Source organism: Marmota marmota, unplaced genomic scaffold, assembly GCF_001458135.2.
Source record: "Marmota marmota marmota unplaced genomic scaffold, marMar, whole genome shotgun sequence".
NCBI classification, from domain to species: Eukaryota; Metazoa; Chordata; class Mammalia; order Rodentia; family Sciuridae; genus Marmota; species Marmota marmota.
In genome coordinates this window covers 63,380,720-63,402,362 of record NW_025999968.1, presented here as the reverse complement: position 1 = coordinate 63,402,362, position 21,643 = coordinate 63,380,720, and the positions used below count along the sequence as shown (strand labels likewise).

General features: G+C 45.5%; 1 protein-coding gene across 16 annotated transcripts in view; it reads right to left on the bottom strand.

Moving 5' to 3' along the window:
- Pcbp3 (poly(rC) binding protein 3) overlaps positions 1-21,643 on the bottom strand; it is a 166,863-nt gene that overhangs the window by 131,897 nt on the left and 13,323 nt on the right. For 3 of the 16 annotated variants that reach the window (XM_048803795.1, XM_048803805.1, XM_048803796.1), the window contains exon 2: positions 5,383-5,693. The exons of the other annotated variants lie outside the window; for them this stretch is intronic. The gene's annotated coding sequence lies outside the window, so the exon portion shown is untranslated. The remainder of the gene's footprint in view (positions 1-5,382; positions 5,694-21,643) is intronic. 16 annotated transcript variants of the gene reach the window in all.

Here is a 21,643-nt window from a genome sequence, read left to right as displayed (position 1 = left end):
TTTCAAGGACCTACTGGGAGTTGGCCTCTCCCAGTTCTTCCCACTCTCCTCTGAGCCTGGAGACAGCTGGTAGACTCTCCACTAATAACGGCTGTTATTACAGCCAAACTCCTCATGACATTGGCCCCTTATCTGGGACAACAGGATGCTCTGAAAGTGCTCTAAGCTTACACTTTCTTCTAAACTACCCACCACACTAAACTGCTAATTAATATTAAATTAACAAAAACCTCTAAGTCTTCAGTGAATACCCATCATGTGCTTCCCATAAAATTTTAGTGAATTAATGAACATGAAATCCTGTGTGGAATGTTAGTTACCATTGTCTTGACCTCAAGATACATAATCTACTAGACACAAACAACAGAAAAGCTCAATGTTACAAATTCAAATCTTGATCAGGGCAACAAGAGCAGCTGGACTGTAAGGTAGCCAACAATGTGACAACGGCATGGAGAGCCATGGCTGAGCATGTACAAGGGCAGTCCCTCCATTAAGGCTGTAACTGACAGCATCCCAGCACAAGGAAGCTACTGAATTGAGCACATGCATTTTACTCTCCATCTACCTACATTTTTGCTAAATTAAGCAAAGAAATCAAACCACTTAGGCTCTATAAGCTCTAATGTGAGACATGGGTAGCAGAGCCCTGAGGCCCTCTCCAGGGCTCCCCGAGAGGCATGTACTGTGACACATGGCAAAGGAGATGGCGGCACCATGGCAGAGGTCACTGGTCCCCACCAAACAAGGTGAAAATCAAAACCAGAGTTACTCAGTCTCCTCTCAATACCCCTGTCTGGTTGCTGTCCCTGGTCTGATATGGGGACTGGCTCAACTGAACAGCCATCCAGCTTAAAGTCACAAAAATGTGAAAGAAGATCCAGGCAAAAAAAAAAAAAATGAGGCCCTAGCTGAGAATGTCCACACGTGTTGAGATAAAGGCTAGATGAGGACTGACTTTTCTTTCAGGGAGAAACAGACATAAACACAGAAAGCCATGAAGTCACCCTGCCACATAAAGAAAAGCACAAAACATCAGCAGGAGGCAGGAGAGCACATGCTGAGAAGTGTGTACAAAGGAAGTGAGTCCATTCTGGACAACAGCCTGTGAGGTGCTTGCAGAGACCAGAAAACAAAACCTCAACAAAACAGGCTAAAAACTTCAAATTGGCAGTCCAAAGAGAAGGAGTATGGACACCAAGAAACAAAGTTATAGTGAGATTTAATCCAGTTTTCGAAGTCCTAGAAGAGCTGCAGGAAACGCCCAGCCATGAGAGGAAGCAGTTGTCCAAATCGGCAGCTTGGTTTTGTCGCTTGCTTTCCATCTTCCTGATCTTTGCTTGCTTATTTGATCTGATGGTTGTAGGGCAGGAGCCCATCGGCATGGCTTTGGCTTATGGCATGTCACCCAGTGCACAGGATACAGGCACCCACTTTGAGCTCAGAGACCCTTCTGAGTGAGTGGCCAGGGCCCCGAGGCCACCTCAGGGCCTTGCAGGCTCCCTACATGAGGTGCCACGATCTGGGAAAGTTCTTTGTGTGCTTCCTATAGACTCGGAACAAAACATGTTCTACAAGAGAGACACTGCTTTCACTGGGTTGGGTTTCAGAGCTCTCGCATTGTGGTACGCTTTCCCTGAGGTACACAAAGCCACACGTGTGCCACCTATATGCCAAGCAGTCCTGTAATACTGCAATGGCGTCACCCGTTCCCTGAGTGGCCCACTGGCTCTCCTTGAACTTCACCACATATTGCACGGAAGCTGTGTCCAGACACTGCTGGCCAGAGATGAACCAGCAAAGAAGAAAGATAGGACCAGAGGACCCAAGAGCCTTACGCCATGAGTGGGGCAGAGCAGGTAGCCAGGACTCCCACCTAGAATGAGAGAAGGTGCCCATGCATCCAAACACAGGTTCCCTCCTCTGTTACCTGCCAAGACAAGGGTCCTAAGCTCTAAACTGAACAAAGCATCACAAGAAGGCACCCACATGATAAAATCACATAACTGTCCCTTTCACTTCACAGACCAGGTGCCCAGCTGCAGGCACAAGGAGCAGTGTACCCAAGGTCCCACCACAGGCTAGAGGCAGACCCCACAGAAACACCTAGTTCTGGTGGCCAGCACACACATTCATCTGAACTCCAGGTACAGGTGAGAGGGCCAGCTTTTACCGAGGAACAGGACTTGACACCTCCTCCACTGAAAAGACATGTACTCTCAACTCCAGTCCCAGAATAAACACAGGAGAGCACTGTGGGAGAACTAGCCTAACGGCACTTCCTGGGGCCCTAGAACTTAGCAAGCTCCACCAACTCTCAGTGAATGAGGAAACAAATCAAGGAGGGACAGAGATTGCCCACATTATCACAGGCTATGAGTGGGAGGCTATGCCAACATCACACAGAGCCCACAGGGAAGGCAGCACAGCCTCCCTCCAGCTCCTCTACCTGCAGGCCAACTGCTGAACAAGCAGCAGGGCTGACATGCCAGTGGGTAGAAGGAATCAGCAGGAGTAGAACCACCAGCCTCTCCCTAGTGGTTACACCAAAGAGGAGAGCTGGGAGCAGTCTGCAACATTTCCTTCACTCAGCAAGTACAAACCTCCTCGGCTTGTAAAAGTGGTGCTGCTGCTTCACACTGATCTGAATTGCCAGGAAACCATCATCATCATCCAAGAATGTGACAACGAACATCTGAGTTAAGTCCCCTCTGCCATCTCTGCTCTGCCACCCGCAAGAACCAGGATGGCATCCTGCAGTCTGGTGCGCAGCAGCAAGAGCTGAGGTAACTGAAGTGCCATGGCAGCTTACTATGAGCACAGGCAGTGTCATGGGCAACAAGATATTCCAGAAGCGGGAGGCTACAGGGCAGGACCTTCATCTCAGGCAAGTGTTTTGCTCACAACATGAGTGTGATTTGCCATCGCCACACAGGGCATTGGCAACGGCTGGTCACACACAAGAGCTATGCACACAGAGGGTGGCATGAGGGGGGATCACCCCCAAACAAAGAGTGGGAAGGCAAATCCTCTGTGACTATCAATGTGAGGTGGAGGGTGAGAGCAGCACAAGACAGAAGATGGCACATCCTGGCAGGAAGGACATAGATGCTGTGGCTGTTGGCCAACCAGGGTCACAGTTCCAATCCTAAAATCACAGGTACCAGTATCAAAGATCTTCTCAGGAAAAGAAACAATGAGGTGAAGAGAGAACCTACATTTTGAGAGCAAATTTTTGACACACACATGTCAGACAGAGCACTAATCTCCAGGACACATAAAGAACTCAAAAAACTTAGCACCAAAAAAACAAACAAACTAATCAATAAATGGGCTAAGGAGCTGAACAGACACTTCTCAGAAGAAGATATACATTTAATGAACAAATATATGAAAAAATGTTCAACATATCTAGTAATTAGAGAAATGCAAATCAAAACTACTCTAAGATTTCATCTCACGCCAATCAGAATGACAGTCATCAAGAATACACACAACAATAAGTGTTGGCGAGAATGTGAGGGCAAAGGCACACCCATATATTGCTGGTGGGACTGCAAATTGCTGTAACCAATCTGGAAAGCAGTATGGAGACTTGGAATGGAACCACCATTTGACCCAATTATCCCACTCCTAGGTCTATACCCAAAGAACTTAAAATCAGCATACTATAGTAATGCAGCCACATCAATGTTCACAGCAGCTCAATTCACAATAGTTAACTGTAGAAACAACCTAGATGCCCTTCCATGGATGAATGTATAAATAAACTGTGGTATATATACACAATGGACTATTACTCAGCATTAAAAGAGAAAAAGTTATGGCATTTGCAGGTAAATGGATGGAGTTGGAGAATATCATGCTAAGCAAAGTAAGTAAGCCAATCCCAAAAAACCAAAGGCCAAATGTTCTCTCTGATAAGTGGATGCTGATCCATAATGGGGAGCGGGGGGCGGGGTATGGGAAAAATGGAGAAACTGATTGGGCAAAAGGGAGGGAAGATAGGGTATGGGGGGCAGAAAAGACGGTGGAATGAGTTGGACATCATTATCCTAGGTACACGTATGACTGCACATATGGTGTGATGTTACATCAGGTACAACCAGAGAAATAAAAAGTTGTGCTACAATTGTGTACAATGAATCAAAATGCATTCTGCTGTCATATATACCTAATTAAAATACATTAATTAATTAATAATAAAAAAGAAGCTCATAAAAAAAAAAGATGCAGAACCCAAAACTGAGCCCCAGTTGGCACTGCTCACTCCTTCAAACCATCCTTCCCTCTGCCTGTTCCTACAAATGGCCCTATTCTCAGAGCCACCTATTAATGTCCTCATAGCACCAGCCTATAGGTACCTGGTACTGATGTGCACACCAGGGCAGGGGCAGGGGCCTGCCAGGCCTGCCAACTGACCACACAGAGCTGCCTCTGTCACCAAATGACTCCCATCCACAGCAAGTCCCTCTGTCTCCCCATACCCCAGACCCTCACTCACTAAATCAAGAGTAAGAAATCTTCACCTTGGTAAGATAACATGGTGTACTTGCTGTGGAGAATAATTTGGCAGTTCTTCAGTAAGTTAAACGGAATTACCATATGACCCAGGAATTTCATATGGTAATTGCCCAAACAAAAACTCATATAAGAAATTTCACAGCAGCACTATTCCAAACAGCCAAAGGTAGGGGGAAAAAAATGTTCATCAACAGAAAAATGGTTTTAAAATGTGGTGCATTGCTACGACGGAATAGCACAATGGAGTTCTAAGACATGCCACAATGGGGATGACCCTGAAAACATGCTCAGGGAAAGAAGTCACTCACAAAGACCACACGTGGTGTGACTCCATTTGTATGAAGTGTCCTGAACAGGCAAAGCTGCAGAGACAGAAAGTACATGGATGACTTCCAAGTGCCAGGTGGAGGGATGAAGGGGCGCCCCTGCTTCACAGGGATGGGGTTTGCCTTGGAGAATGGAATGTTTTGGAATCAGACAGATGTGAAAGCTGCACAACACTGTGAATGTACTCAATGCCACAGGAGTATTCACTTGAAAATGGTGAATTTTACGTTATGGGAATTATGCCTCAATATAAAGGAGGGGTAAAAGTACTACCTCACACAGCTGCTATTAGGATCAAAAGCATGAGAGAGAGAGAGAGAGGTATTTAAGTACATGCGTTTTCCTAATTAGCTCCTGATGCAGTAATTATGCTCTTCTTGCCTTTGCTCTTGTGTTAAGTGTGAGTTGGCCTTCCCATTTGGTTTAACAAGTGAAAAAAGAACCAGCTCTAAATAATTCATGAGTTAACTAACCATAGGGCCCAGAGTGGGCAAGAGGACACTCTTGGGCAGAACGCTGACAACCACATACCTTCATGTTAAAGAAACTGGCCTTCCATCCAGCTTGTCAACGGTCCATAAGTGACTGGACAACATCTCTGTATCTCTGCAGGGGCCTGCACCCCAGGCAAGTGCAGGCTGCTCTCCCAAAGACTTGCCACAACATTCATGAGGGTGTTCTGTCTCCCAGCTGCCATAACAAAATGCTCGACTGGACAACTTAAACAACAGACGTTCATTTCTGACGCTCTGGAGACTGGAGGCTGGGATCAGGGAGCCAGCACAGCTGGGCTCTGGTGAGGTCTGACTCCTGGTTTGCAGATGGCTCCTCTTTGCTGGGTCCTCAATGGTACAGAGAGAGAGCACTTGTTATCTCATCCTCTTCTTAGAAACAAAGCCACAGTCCTGTTGGAGCAGGGCCCCACCCCTGGCCCCACTCAACTTTAATGAGGCCATGCCTCCAAGTGCGGTCACAGTGGGACTTGAGGTCCAACACAGGAATTTGGGGAGCAAAATTCAGTGCATGGCACTAGGTACTGAGGAGAAAATCAGTTTTATTAAGAGTCCTAGGAATAACTCAAAGTCTTCGTTAACAAATGCACAGTCTGCAGACCCCTCGGCAGGTGTCTCACAGGACAGCTCACCACTGCTGCTGTTGTCAGGCCTGAAGCTAGAGATGGTGCTGCGATGTGGATTCCCAGGTCAGCCACGGGGACGAGAATGTGGGGTCAACATTTTAAAGGAGGCACAAGACTTCTGACCCAAAATGCACAATGACCTACAACCACCTTCTTCACCCCAGCATCACCACAACTCTTCCTCAGAGGTTCCCAGGCATTTTATGAGAACACCCACCTGAACACAAAGTCCTCAGACAAGCACAGCCTGAGCCCTTACATCCAGTAACAGGAAGAGGATCACAACCTTTGGGGGAATTACTCATTTCTTTTGTTTTCTCTACTTAGCAATATCCCATTTCTTCGATGGAGGCCTAGTCCCCATGGAAGTCACACCACCCAAGGCAAAGCTGGGACAGGAATGGTGAGTCCCCAGAGACCTGACCAGGAAAGAGACCAAGAGACAGCCTTTTGGCAGCCCTGGGACAGCAGACACCCAAGGAGCTGTATCATAAACCCTCCCTGAGCCCAGTAGGCAAGGGCCTTAGGAGCCCTAATACCAGCCCTGGAACACTGCAGGGCGGACAGGCCCACCTACCGGAAGGCACACTCACTGTCTTCCAGGGCGTGGCTGACACGGTTTGATCTGAGTACTTCTCTAGGTATTTGTGCTATCCTCCTACTTTAAAGTTGCTTTTTCCATCAACTTCAATTTAGTCTATAAAACATAAGTTTGGATTCCTCACCTTCCCAAACTTCCAAAGGCTCACCCCAACCTGGGGGAGCAAGTGATGATCCTGGGTGGGTTTTTCTGAGTCTTCTTGTCACTAGGGCCATCCTAGCCACCTGAAGTCACCCCAGGACACACAAGGCTTCGGCTAACATCTCTTCACCCACCTGGACTATCTTCCCCTACAGGGCATCGTCTTCAATCCATAGCTAGGCCACATCATCATGCAAGCTAATCTCCACCGCTTCTGACCCAGGACTGTGTGTCTGCACACACACCCATCCCCTATGTGTGGACTCAGTGCATGTCCATTCTATGGTTCTGGCCCCACAGCCCACTCTGGGGCTGGACCGCTGACCCTTCCAGCCTTGCTCCAAGTCCTTGGGGGCTTCTGTCCCAGGCAATGGGCTGAGCTCCCCATGCCTCCTCCCTCAAGGAGCAAAAAGCATTTCTGGCACAGCCCCGCTGGCTCCCAAGAAACCACATCTGTCTCCACACTTGTAATTATCACTTAGCAAACACAGAACAATGATACCACCCCTTCTCTTTGCCAGAATGTGGCAAAAAGAAAACTAACATTTTTAAGCCTTTTTTTTTTTTTTTTTTAACATTCTATGCTTTTGTTTAAATTAAATGCATGAAAACACCCATGAGTTGGCTGGCTCTGGGCCCCCAAGCACTCCTACCACATCAGCCAGCCCCTCCCAGAAGATGGCATCATAAGGCCCTCTGCAGGCAGCCTGCCTCCCCCAGCTGGGTTTCTGAGGGCTACTTGCAGGGCAGCAAGGTCAACTGAAAGAAGATAGTGTCAGAGCAGCCAGCACCCTCACATGGTAGGTGCTGAGGAGACAGCCAGCTTTTTATGAGTTGGCACAACTTCAAAATTCATCCAAAAGCAATGATCTCAACAGGGAAAAGAGGGCACTTAAGAGCCAGAGTTTCACACTCGCAACAATAAAGCTAATTTTTTCTTCAGGTATTTCAATAAAAAAAGTCATCTTGCATTAAATGCATTATATATTAGAAACTAAATTAACTGTTTAATGTAGACAAAATCAAGTCAAACTATTAGTAACAGATCCTGAGCAAGACAGGACCAGACCAAGGTAAAACAGTGATCAGACAGACCCTTCTGATGCCCAGGACAGCAAGGGAGAAGGTAGGGTCCTGAAGAAGCCGAAGGAAGAGGCAGCTGTGCTGGGCAGATCTACCCTGTGTGTGCAGTGCTGGCTGCCTGGCAGTCCACACATGGCAGAGACACTCAACAGGGTCACAGCCAAGCCCACTGTGCCCAGCAGAGGTGCTAGGTGAAGAGTGCCCCTTCTTGGCTCCCCTCGCCTTTGACCACAACACCTCAGTTGGGAATGCCCCATCCTGCCCCTCTCTCAAGCATTCAAAGAACAAATTCTTCATGTTTAATTCTCATTCTGCCATTTGTCTTTCCAATATCCTCTACGCAGGGAGAGTTTAGAGAAAGAAAGAGGGAGGTGATAGGGAAGAATGACGAACCCACCCACAGACGGCCCAGCTAGCAAGGTGCTCTCACACGTGCCACAGCACTGCAGCACTTGCAGCAGGGTGGCTGAAAGGCCTGCTCTCCCGCCAGACCCTGTGCTCCCAGTGCCTGGGCTGTGGTCAGAGCACAGAGCACCAGGCAAATGCTGCACACAAATACCTGCCTACGTATCACGCAGACCACAAAAAGGGACAGTCAGAGCACCAGGTAGAGGAAGTGCAAAACCCCAGCACAGCAGGCCTGCCCTACATAATGGATGGATGCTGCTCATACACAGGAAGTCAGAGGGCACCCTAGAGAGTGGCTACAGCCCTGTGGGCCAAGGGCCACCTGGTGTGGGAATTTCCAAGTGTGGGTCATGTCAAGAATGAGCACACAAGTGCTAAAGAAGTTAGACACATGCTGTGTTTTTACATCACCTAGAAAAAAAGCCAATCATAAAGGAAAAGTCAATGAAAATAACCAAAAAACTTATGCAACAGAAAAGCCAAGGTTCATGTGGCCCTTTGAAGGTTTGTAGCTGGTCCTATCTACAAGGCAAATGTGGAGATGGACCTTGTGGCCCTTTCCACAAGGGGACACTGAGATCCTAGTGTGCTCTGGAACCACCCACTTCAGGGGAAGGGAGCCATCATGCCATGAAGACACTCAGTAACCCAGAGGAGCAGGCACAGAGCGAGGGACTGAGACCTCCAGCCTAAAGCATGAAAGGAAGCCAGCTCAGATATAGACCCTCCAACCACAGCCACATCTTCAGATGGCCCAGGCCCTGTCAACCTGTGCCATTTTAAATTTGTCATAGTAAATTACTCAGTTTGGGGTTAATTTGTTAAAGAACAATAGAAAATAAATACAGTTAAGGACCACACAGTAACATTTCAGTTACCAACTGACTGTATACACCATGGTGGGCCCAGAAGATTACAATGGAGTTGACAAATCCCTATCATCTAGTCAGATAAAAATACAGCACATGATGATAATAAACAATTGTACTAGCTTACATACTTACTATTCTAAGCTTTTTATCATTATTTTAGAACATACTCCCTCCACTTATTTAAAAAAAAAAAAAAGAAGAAGAAGAAGTCTTCCACAAACTGCAAACTGTCTTATGCCAGCACCAGCCTATTGCACCTTGAGTTTCTGGGTCTCCTGACAACAGCAAGAGACCACTTCAGGTGACTGACCTACACCAGGCATGTTTATGTAAATGCACTGTATGAGGTTTGCACAACAAAATCACCTAATGACTCATTTCTCTGAATGTGTCCTGATCATCAAGTGATTTGTGACTGTCTAGAAAGGAAGCAGATGGAGTGAAATCTACACAGACAATTGAAAAGAAAATACAAAGTACAAGCCTGTATCAGGAATAAGATCAGGTTCCATGGAAAAGTCAAACAGAGAGAGACCAGACAAAACCTGCAGGTGGGCACAGAGAAATGCAGTCAGGAAGAGCCAGGGGGACTGTGTGGGGTTACTTAGCTGGGCCTCCAGTACCTTGCCTGACTGGGCAGTGGGTCTGCACCAGGTTAAAGCTCACAGGGAGGAGGGGGACAGGCAATGCGCACCTTGAGGCAAAGGACAGAGCACATCCCACTGGACAGACCAGCACAGCAGACCACATCAGCTGCAACTTTGCACCTTGGCCCCAGAGACAGGCAACAGGAGGATAAGAAGCACTCTCAAAATGCAAACCTCACCAGCTACTGAAGAGACAAAGTCTGAGGAAAAGAAGTGTGCTGAGCAACCCCAAACCAAGTAGGAGTGGGCACTGGAGAAAACAGAAAGCAAACGACAAGACTAAGTTACCTGTCCCAGGTCTGGGCCTGAAAGTCCACACCAGAGGAGCACATGGACACCTGGGGAGGGAAAACACTGTCAAAGGGAAGACCTAGCATGTGGAACCTATGGAAAGAATGGAGCAGTTTGGTAGTGAGTTGGAAGATTAGAAGACGAAACCAAAGAACTCTCCAGAAGGCACAAGAAGGAAAAGAGACAGGAAAGAAACGGAAAAGGCCTTGGGTTCCAGAGAGAATGGACATGATGGAAAGAAAGAGAACAAATACAAAGGCAAGACCCCCAACAAGCTGGTGAGAGAAGCCTCCGGAGGAAAGGACCCTGAGCAAGGTCCTGACTGAACTGAGGAGACCTAGGAAGAGAAAACACAAGTTCAGCCTGGCTGCACTGACTGCAAAAATGACAGAGTTCTGAGTGATTGTCTCTCCTGGAACTTATTAAGGCATCTAGTCCTTGAAATTAAAAGAAATGCCCAATATATCTGGATTTATTCACCATTTTATGTTGTTTCCTATGTATCTTCCTATAATTTTTAGGTCTCCTTTTTTCCTTTCTTTTAGATTTTTCCCTCTTCTACTTTTTAGCCCTAACATTGACCGTGAATCCCTAATGTATCAAAGTGCAATATTTTTGTACAACATCCAAACAACTCCAGGACCTTAAAACTCCAGTGACTCAGTTCTCTTCCCATTGACTGACCTATGGGCATTCAGAGACGTTCTGCCATTTGTTCTTGGCACAGACACTCACCCTGTGACTATGACACTTAGTCCATGTTGTGACTCACCGACATACAGCTCTACTTACAATCCCTTCCTAATTTCAGATCTTCCTTATGGGACAACTTGCTTTCTCTATGTCTGTAGAAAACTGTTTGTTCCCCTCATTCCTAAAAGACAGGCCCATCAAGGACAGAGTGTTGGTGCACGACCTCCTTCCTCTCTCCCACCTCCCGACTCCACAGCAGAGTCCCTCCCGCTTGAATGCAGTTCCTGAAGGCAATGTCTTTCCTCTCTGCTAAGGCTTTGGCTTGTCTTTTGTGTCCCAGAGCTTTACCACGATGTCAAGAGACACATTTCTTTCTACTTGACCTAACTGGTACATGTCTGGTTTCTAAAATTAGATCAGTGGCTTTCATCAATCCTGGAAAACTGCTGGTTTTCAAGACAGAGCAGAAGGCCCTGGACCCCATGGAGGTTTCCGTCCATCCCAGGGACCCTGGCAGAATTGTCTCCAACCATGGCAGGCTCCAGCAGCTGCTGACTCCTCCCTTAGGCTGGTCCACAACCCCTGCAAGTGTACTGGGCCTTGGCTGATAGGACACCTTCCTGGGTATTTGAATTGCCTGTTGATAGCCATGCTCACTAAGATGGTACTGTACATACCTTTAACAAAGACACATCATAATCCCTGAGCTTAGTAGCACAGCTTTTCTAAAGAAGAGTATGCCACGTGCCAATTTTTCTCCATTAAAATTTGTCTTAATTTTAGAAAGTAATCATAGGTAGAAGAGTTTCAGAATGACTTTGTTTTGAACATGAAAATATACAATAAAAGGAAAATGAAGAAGGTTTCAGGTAAAAAGAGTTTCCTAATAGCACCTAACCATGGTGCACTTCAGAAACAGCAGCACCCAGACCAAGGTGGAAAGAAGAGCAAGGAGCCTAGGGGGTACAAGTGATAGGCACACACAGGTACAAGGGCACGAAGCCAAGAGGGTGCAGGACCCAGAAGCCCAGCAGACCGTGAGACCGCACTAAAGCACGAAGGGACAGAGACTGAGTACTGCAGGACGCTCACATTCTTTGGGAAATGGATAAAGACACTGATTAACTTCACACTGATAAATGAAGTACACATGCAAGAAAAACACAAAAATAAGAGAAATCAAAATTATACAGTAAAGGAGAAAACTTAATGAGTAAAGAAATGATGAGTCAATCAAAAGATAGGAAGAGGAAAAAATACCATGAGAAAGCTGAACTAAATAGCTCAAAATAAGACTGCAGGGTGGAGTCCAAATTATGATTAAAATGAAAGTAAACTAAATGTTCAGTCTCTAAATGACAAATATTCTTCAGGGAGGATGAGACAAAATTCCATTAGACAACATTTTAAAGATACACATAAAGTATTTAGATACATAGATTCTGAAAGTTCTGACTGTGCAACTATGTCAGAACTTACTTTAAATCAAAAAGCATTACTAGAGGTAGACTACATAAAGATAAAAAGGTTCAGTTTGTCAGTATGCTACTACAACAATTCTAAACCTAATATACCTACAAATAGTTTTAACATTACATACACAGCAGAGCTATAGAAATCTACAATCAAATTCTTAGGTTCGAGCACAACTCTCACAATGATTGATATACCCGCTAGAGGAACTATCCATCAGGACAAGAAAGAGATAGGATGTACCAAGCTTCACCAAGAGACTGTACACAGAAGGCTTATGTTCCAAAACTACAAAGGGTACCCCTTCCAAACAGAACATTCGTGAGACTTGACCCAGGTGTACCATCCGGAACATACCTGTCTAAAACAGTGCACTTAAAAACTAAAATATGTCAAATATTGTGTATATAAATATATTTTATAATATGTTAAGCCCCATATATTTAGAATTAAGAAAGACTTTTAAGTAACTCATATGCTAAAAATAAATCATAGTACAAACAAAACACTTAAAATTTAAGGATGATAAAAGTACTATCTATAACTGCATGGAAATGGAAGGAGACCCTCATTGTTATACAAAATTACATACAAGAGGAAGTGAGGGGAAAGGGGAAAAAAAAAACAAGGGGGAGAAATGAATTATAGTAGATGGGGTAGAGAGAGAAGATGGGAGGGGAGGGGAGGGGATAGTAGAGGATAGGAAAGGCAACAGAATACAACATACACTAGGTATGGCAATATGTAAAACAGTGGATGTGTAACCGATGTGATTCTGCAATCTGTATACGGGGTAAAAATGGGAGTTCATAACCCACTTGAATCAAATGTGTGAAATATGATATGTCAAGAACTATGTAATGTTTTGAACAACCAATAATAAAAATTTTTTTAAAAGTATTATCTATCTAAATCAATGCACTGAAACAGCTGTACCTAAGTAGAAACTACATAATCTAGATGCCAAGTTACATGTTAAAAAGCTGAATATCAATGAGCAAACATTCAATATAAATTTGAAAAAGAATAGCAAAATGAACCCAAAAAGCAAAGGTAAGGAAAATAAAAACAGAGTCAATGAAATAGAAAAGATAAAACACGCCACAGGAAAAAAAAATGTCGAAAACTATAAACAAATAAAGCAAAAAAATAAACTATACAAGTACTAGACTAACAGTAACTTCCTCTTTAATTTGGACATAGGAAAAGGCTTTCTAATTATGAACTAAAATCCAGATGCAATAAAAAAGGAGTAGATAAATTCGAATTAAAAATTTTAAAATCTTTGTCATAGCAAAATATGCCATGATAAAATATGACAGACAAATAATAAATGGAAGAAAATATTTATAACATACATCACAGCAAAAAAAGAAATAATATCCCTAATATACCTATAAATCAATGAACAAAACTGGTCTAAATTGAGGGAAAAAACAAAAAAGACTCCACAGAAAAATTTTCAAAAGACATGCTAAAACGTGTTCTTAAACATAATAAGATGTTCCACTTCACTCATAGGAAGACAAATACAAATAAAACTACTCTCAGTTGCCAGGCTCACCAGCCACTTTGGCAAAAACTCCAGAATTAAGCACAGACTCTATAGGAGAGCCACAGTGGAAAAGGCCACTGGAGACTGCTGGTGGATACTGCTGAGGGAGGTGAGACACGGCATCCACCCTGGGAAGGGGGTTTAGAAGAAGTATCTGGCAAAACTACACACATATTCGACCCCGTGACCTAACATGAAAACACAAATGCACAAGGTCATTCAGCACATCCCTGTCCATAACTGCAAAACACTGCAAGCTGCTTGCAACACCCTGTGTCACAACGAGAAAGCATTGAAGCAGCACCAGACAGCAGGGAGAAAAAGGATGAGGATGACCATGATGAGCAGCACGGGGTGGCCACCAGTGTACAGTGTCAGAAGTGCAGAGGTGAGTAGCCACGTGGCACTGTGAGTGTAATTAATGCCACTCCATTCTACACTACAACAACTCCTGCTATGTATAGTTTACAATAAAAGAGTAAAAAAAAAAAAAAAAAAAGAGCATATGTAGCAAAATATGTTATATAGATTTAATGTGAGAAAGTTCAACACATACATGTTTGCTTATTTTTATAAAAAGTAATACAGGAGGATAATTAACAAATTTTTAAAACGAGCTTGCCTACACTGGTATGCTGGTAAACATGTAATGTTTTAAAAAGAGCCCTTGGAGCAGAGAAGGAGCCCTGTCTGCAGTGTTGGCCAGGTTCCTTCTGGCCATGGGCAAACTACCAAATGTCGTCACTGAACAGAGCAGGGAAGAGACGCAAAGGGCCTCAGGAGCTGGTGAGACACCCTTAGAACATCACTGCCACCTGAAGAGTGGAGATGGTAGGAAGAAAAAGGACACTGCAGGATCAATTTCACACACACACACACACACACACACACATACATTTACACGCTCAATGCTAAAATGTGTACATACACATGTGCATATTGTAGCATTTCCCAGCTCTGACCACTGAGGGGAAGCAAAGATATGTGATAGAAGAAAACACACCTAGAACCCAGACCTCCATCTTTGATAACATTTCCTCATTATGAAGAACCAGGGACCTTAAAAAAAAAATGGCTTATTTTAGGGCTGGGGTAGGTTCAGATGAGCTTGAAACACTGTGCAGAAAAATAAGGGAGTGTTCAAAAAAATGAGAAGGGGGCCAAAGGGAGGAAGGCTTGAAAAGGAGGGAGGGAGGGAGAGAGGAAGCAGACCTCCCACCAGGACCTGGAGCCATCCTGGAGGGAATCCCACTGACCATATCTGGACAGTTGAGCTCCAAAATCAGAGGATCATGTTGAATGATATATTGGGACAGGAATCCATTAAACAAAACTGATACTAAACAGAAAAACAGAGGGGCAAAAAGGGAGGGCTCCTGCTCACAAATCTGGCCAAGACTTGAGAGGACAGAGCACTAGAGCAGGACAAGCCACCCGTGCAACCATCATGATAAAAGTCTCATCTAGGCCAAGACCATTCAGATACTAACCCAGGGCTTGGATGAGGAGCAGGGCACGGTGGGGCTAGTGGTCTTCCCACATTACTCACAGGGCAAAGGTGGAAACCACAGAGAAAGAAAGAATTCTTGACTGGGGAAGCAACTTCACATCCCCAGGAGAGGACATTCTGTGTCCCCTGTGAAGCCCCGAGGAGGGCGCAATCCACACAGGCAGTGTTCAGCCAAGAATGTGAAACTGGAACAAATCATGAGGAAGCAGCGGACAAACCCAAAGGGAAAGACTTCTGTTTTTTAAGAGACTGCACTCTTCAAAACGTCAATGTCATAGAAGTGACCGGAAGGCTGTGGAGACACCCCAGATTAACAGACAACAAGGCTGGGTCTGAACTGGGAGGAAAAGCAAGGAATGGAGCAGCACGGATAGCTGGCACGGCTGGTGTGCAGAGGGCAGATTGGCCTGCACCTGGCCTGTGTGGCTGTGAAGGGAGCGGCCCCGTCCTCCTCCAGAAGCAGCAGTTTCTGACACGCTGCCACCACCCTCCTTACCATCCACTGGCCCTGTCTATGCAACATCCATACGCTCTGGGCCCCTAATTTTCAAAGTTTTGTTCTACTAACTCCTTTTTAGGTTATAGACCTATTCAAATGATTCCTGGGGTCGGGGAGAAAAAAAATCTTTCAGATTCCCAGTTTTCAGACATGGACATTTTAAACGGCCACCCAGCTCCCGACCCTTCATCAGCCTTCAGCAAGTTTGATCCAGCTTCCTCTTGACCTCAAAGTCAGTTGTGCCCCCCAACCATGCTAATGCCAACCCAACAGACACCTTCAGTCCTCCACACTTTGTATTTCCTCCCCTCTCCACTAGAGAAGAGGAAAAGCATTCCCTGGGGGAACCATGGGATGGAGGGGTGGAGAGGCAGCACAGTCTCTGCAGAGAAGGTCCTGGGGCTGGGGTGCGGCTGTGTCTTCACTGGCTGGTAAAACAGAAGCTGGGAGACAGGGGGAGGTAAGACCAAACATATTTGCTCAGTACCAGAGAGAAGAGCTGTAGGTGACAGTCTTGCATCTTGGAACTGGACATAAGGCACACCTACCCTGAGAGTCTCATTCCAGCCCCCTTCTTCTGAAGTGGCACTGGCTGCCCTTCATAGTCAAAGATGAGGCAGCCCCTGAGACACAAGCATCACCCAGTCAGTGGTGGTCAAGTGAGAGCACAAACAGGACAGAGTAAGCTCATAATGTGTCACTGCATCTCAGGGAAGACATTGGAGGCACAGGGCAAGAAAATACTGTGAATAAAATGAGACATGTTTAACCAGGGAGCAGAAGCATCTTGGACCACGACTGGAGTGACCTTTCTGAGGCCAGAAGACATTAGCTGCCCTAGGCTGGGGCAGAGGGTGAAGCACAGCCCACCACAAATGGACGTCCCTAACCTGCCCCTTGCAAGGAGACAGAAAAGTGCTGCTTTACATTCATAAAACAAAAGAGGATGGAAGGCCGACTCCTGTTTGTCCCAGTGTGTCCTAGAGGTGACCTGTTCTCTACCTCACATGTCATCCCCAGCCACCATGGGACCAGGACGATTCTCCAGATCTGTCACTGTCTCCACATGCAGAGCCAGCAGATAGCCTGGCAGCAAGGCTGAGGAGGAACGGATGAGTCATTGTGAAAAAACGATCAGCCCCTCATATCAGGCTACAATCTGATTTGAGCCTCTGAGGACAACACTCCAGAATCCCTGCAAAAGGGAAATGGCAAGGAGCAATGGAGAAGAAGAGCCACTCAGCCAGAAGGAGGAGACCAAGGGGAGGAAGGGAAGGAAGGACCATGGCCTGCGGGTCTGTGCCGCCAGCAGCTAGCTTCCTCAGAGCCTGGGTGAGACTGAGGAACTCCTGAGGCTTCAAGGACCTGGAGGGCAGGGCTGAGCCCATACTGACAGACCCAAAGCCTCTGTGGCCATCTGTGCTTTGTCTTGGTTTTTTTGAAAGATGTTAAAATGTTCCTCTTCAGCAAGCCAAAAACCTCCTGGTATCCACTGAACGTCCTGGGGCTGAGGCCCAGGTTTCTACAAGGAAGCAGTGTCCATCCCCATCCCTGCAGGCCCTGGTATCTTGGCTGGCAGGTGAGCAGCACCCACTGTGTCACACAGTGGCATCCAAGAATGCTGAGACACTGAGGGCAAGATTCCTGGAGGCATGTAGGCCCAGCACGCCATCACATGGCCCAATGTTCCCCTCTGTAGGGGCAAGTAGCATTCCAGAACGTGTCTGTCTACTGCCTCGGGTGTCAGGGATGCCATATTGACACCACACCTGGCCCTTTTTCTTTTTAATTTTAATTGGCGCATATTAATTACACAGAACAGTGGGTTTCATTGTGGCACATCTGTACATGCACATAATTTGATCAATCTCGCTGCCTGGTACCTTCACTACCCTCTCCTGGTCCCTTCCCCTTGTCCCCTGCTATAGCCTAATGGTCTCCCTTCTGTCTTCAGGGGACCCCTTTTTCCTTTCTTCTCTCTTGCTTTCAAGTGCAAGAGGAAACATATGACACTGCCTTCCTAACACTGCGAGGTCTTCTTGCTGGCCCTCCTGCCCCAGGCCTCCCTTCAGCCCCTCCTCCTCGCTGCACTCCTCACTCGCCTGTGGCAGGCACAGAGGCTTCCCTAGGCCCCTGCTGCCCTCCTCCACAACAACAGGGTTATGACGAGCTCTGGGCAGCCCAGAGTAGCCTGACCACCCTTGCAGAGGGTCACCATGGCACACACAGTACACAGCTGGTCTAGATCACATGACTGGTATGCAGCTGGTCCTAGATAGTGATACAAGTCAGCACCGCTTTGACTCCAGATCCCTTCAGCACACCCTCCTCCTTCCCACAATCAACACCTGTGTTTCTCTTGGCTCTGAGGCCATGATAACAGAGCCAGATAGAAACTACAGGCTAAGAATGGCGGGCCACCCAGAGCCAGGGCAGGGAGCTCAGAGGCAGCAGGGTCTTTTAGAGCCAGCAGCCCCATCCCTGGAACAGTTATATCACAGAAACAAACCTGACCTTATTAAAGCTAGCAGGTTTGAGGAGCTCTCTGCTTCAGCAGCTTAACCTTCTCTTCTGTATTCCCCATGAGCTCCACGCCACCCCCAGCCTCCCTGCAGCTCAGAGCCAGGTTCCAAAAGCCCCCTGGTACTTGGGTCTATCAGAGAAGTGAACCTGCTCCCTACAGATTCCAGACTCTCAAAAGAAATGCAAATAGCCAACAAATATGAGAAAAAATGTTCAACATATTTAGCAATCAGGGAAATGCAAATCAAAATTACACTGAAATTTTCTCTCTCTCCTGTTAGAATGGCAATCATCAAGAATACAAGTAATAAATACTGACAAGGATATAAGGGAAAAGAAACACTTTCACACTGCTTATTGGTGTACAACAGGCAGTTGTATTACTGCTTGTAATAGTACACCACTAATGAAATTAGTACGGAGGTTTCTCAAAAGACTAGGCATGGAACCACCCTATGATCCAGCTGTACCACTCCTTGATACTTATCCTAAAGAATTAAAGTATCCCACTACAGTGATACAGGCATAACCTTGTTTAAAGCAGCAAAATTCACAAGGCAAGTTATGGAACCAGCCTAGGTGCTTATTAAAAGATGAGTGGATAAAGAAAATGTGGTATATAGTCACAATGGAGTTTTATTCATCCATAAAGAAGAACAGAATTATGTCAGTTGCAGGAAAAATAAATGGAACTTGGGAGCATTATGTAAAGCGAAATAAACCAAACTCAGAAAGTTAAAGGTCATGTGTTTTCTCTCCTATGTAGAATCTAGGGAGGAAAAAGGGGAAAAACAGGGGGAAAAGATCTCATGAAAATACAAGGGAGACCAGTAGAGCAGAAGACGACGACTGGGGGAGGGAGGGACGGAGAGAGGGAGGGAGAGAAAAAGGGAGGTAGTGGGTAATGAGACTGACCAAATTATGTTACGTGTGTGCATGAATATGTCACAATGAATCCCACTATTAGGTACAATTATAATTCATCAATAACATTTTTTTAAACAGACATTATTTAGGGGGTTAAATAAAAACCCTCCAGACTCCCCCTCTTTTCATGTCACTGTTCCATCTACCGGGAGGGTCACTTGGTGGGCTTGTGTGGCACCTACTGCTCCAGAAGGTGTGTGGGCGGCTCCCTGACCACACTCCCTGCAGAACCAGCACAATCCCAAAGTTCCACACCCATGCTCCCATGGGGCCCACACAAGCCACCTTCTTGGCTGCAATGCTGCAAAAGGAGCAACTCACAACAAAAGAAACGTCCTCCACAGGGGACAAAACCACCCAGAGGATGCATAATTTTGGATTAAAGAATAACAATAGCTGGTTAGTACACAACAAAGCCAATGAGATAAAGTTTGAAGTGTCTTGGGAGGAAATGAAGAGCCAAAATGCCTTAACTAGAAAATGAGTGAAAACACCAGAATCAACATTTAAGAAATGAGAATAGCAGAATGCTATCAAACAGGAGACCAACAATGCTTGTTTTCTAAGAAAAGGAAAATTTGTTGTTTAAGTAAAAGAGAAAAATAAAGTTTCTTGAATCATGTTATAGAAGCAAACTATCACTTACATGATTCCAAAACCATACCAAAAAAAAATTAGAAAAGAAACTTACAGAGCAACATCACACTAGCTAGAATCCCAACCCTAACCCTGAACTTCACACTAGTTCTAACATGACCCTAATCCCAGCCCTGGCACTGACCTTAACTATAGCCCCAACCCTTATTCTAGTCCCAGCAAAACATTTGGAGTGCACTGCAATTGGAAGACTATTAAAAAGCATCAAAAAGACCTAATATCACTTACTCCATAATTTCATCAGTGGACCTCATGACTTTAAGAGATGAAAGGAGAAAACCATATGACCATCTTAACAGCTGCAACTAACTAATGAAATTTTCATTTTCAACTTAAAATAATAACAACAATAGGAGGAAACTGTACAACTTAGTGAAGAATGTTTAGCAGGCAGCTACAGCAAGCACACTTTTCAGTGAAAGCATATGGATCAAGTCAGGAATAAGTCTATGGTCAACCAAAAACTGTCTCGTGGCCAAAAACATTCAACACACAATCACACACAATTACATAAAAAACAGAGTTTTCCTACCCACTAGTAGGTGTCTGGTTAAGTGCAAGAGGGAAATTCCAATTATGATAACCAAATGACACAAATATATTGGGAAACAGTTCTAAAGTAAAAACCTACAGCAAGACAGGCTAACAGAATACTCGAAGACAGGAGAGCTTCCTGAATCAGAACTGAATACCACCAAAGTGTCAGCTGTTCATGATTTAAATCACAGATTTGATCATTTGGAACTACATTTTAGCACTATAAACTTTTTTTAACTTGAAAATCATTCTAAAGTTCATCTAGAAAGCAAGGAGCCAAAGAGGTAAAATGTTTTCTTAAAATAGTGGGGTTCTTTATCAGAACATTTGCATTGGTAATATGCCATAAAGTCAAAACAATTAAAGTGGGGTAGCAGCAGGACCAAGGACGGAATAGTGAGGGAGTGTGACACACAGGCAGGACAGCAGCAGCAGCACCATCACCGAGAAATGAAGTGCTTTAAGAGCAGTGTTTCCACAGCTATGAGTGACTTACACTGTCATACAACAACACACACCCAAGTAATCCCAGGAGCTAAAGAAAAACAGAAACAAAAGAAAGGAACTGCCCACACTTCAGGGTGGGCAAGGGTTCTCTACAAGTAAACTCAATACAAAATGGCACCACAAAGGAAAGTGCTGTTGGAACTGCCCGTGACTCAGAGCAGATGACAAGGCAAATGATGCACTTGGCGAAAGCACCGGCCACTCAGGTAAAAGCAGATGTCTCAGCAAGGCAAGAGTGCCAACGGTCAGGCAAGAGTGCTCTGGTGCTGGGGAGCTGCACCTGCACAGGGGTGCCGTCCATTGCTCCACTTTCAGGTGCAGATGGCACAATGCCCCATGTTTCTAGGGGAGCTGAATTAGCCACCCTAGACCAATGTGGTTATTATACACTGTGCTTCCTTCAGCTGTCTCTCCCCCTTGCTCCAAGAAGACCACAGGCAGGACCATGGCTGAAGTGGAGGCAAGTTCCCGAGCACACATGCACCTCACTTCCACAGAGAGAAGTAAACAAAAGGAGAAGAATCCAATAAAACTATGCCTGCTTACACCCAAGGCTAGGGGACTATGCCACCTTCCAAAGAAATCTGCCTGGCCAAGTGGAACGTTCTGCAGACTGCTAAGCAGCAGAAAAGCATGATACAAACAATTGTAACAGTTTTCATCCCTGAGGCACTCGGCCTGGCAAGAGATCCTCAAAAGCCTGAGCACTGGGCAAGAGCTGCCCTAACAA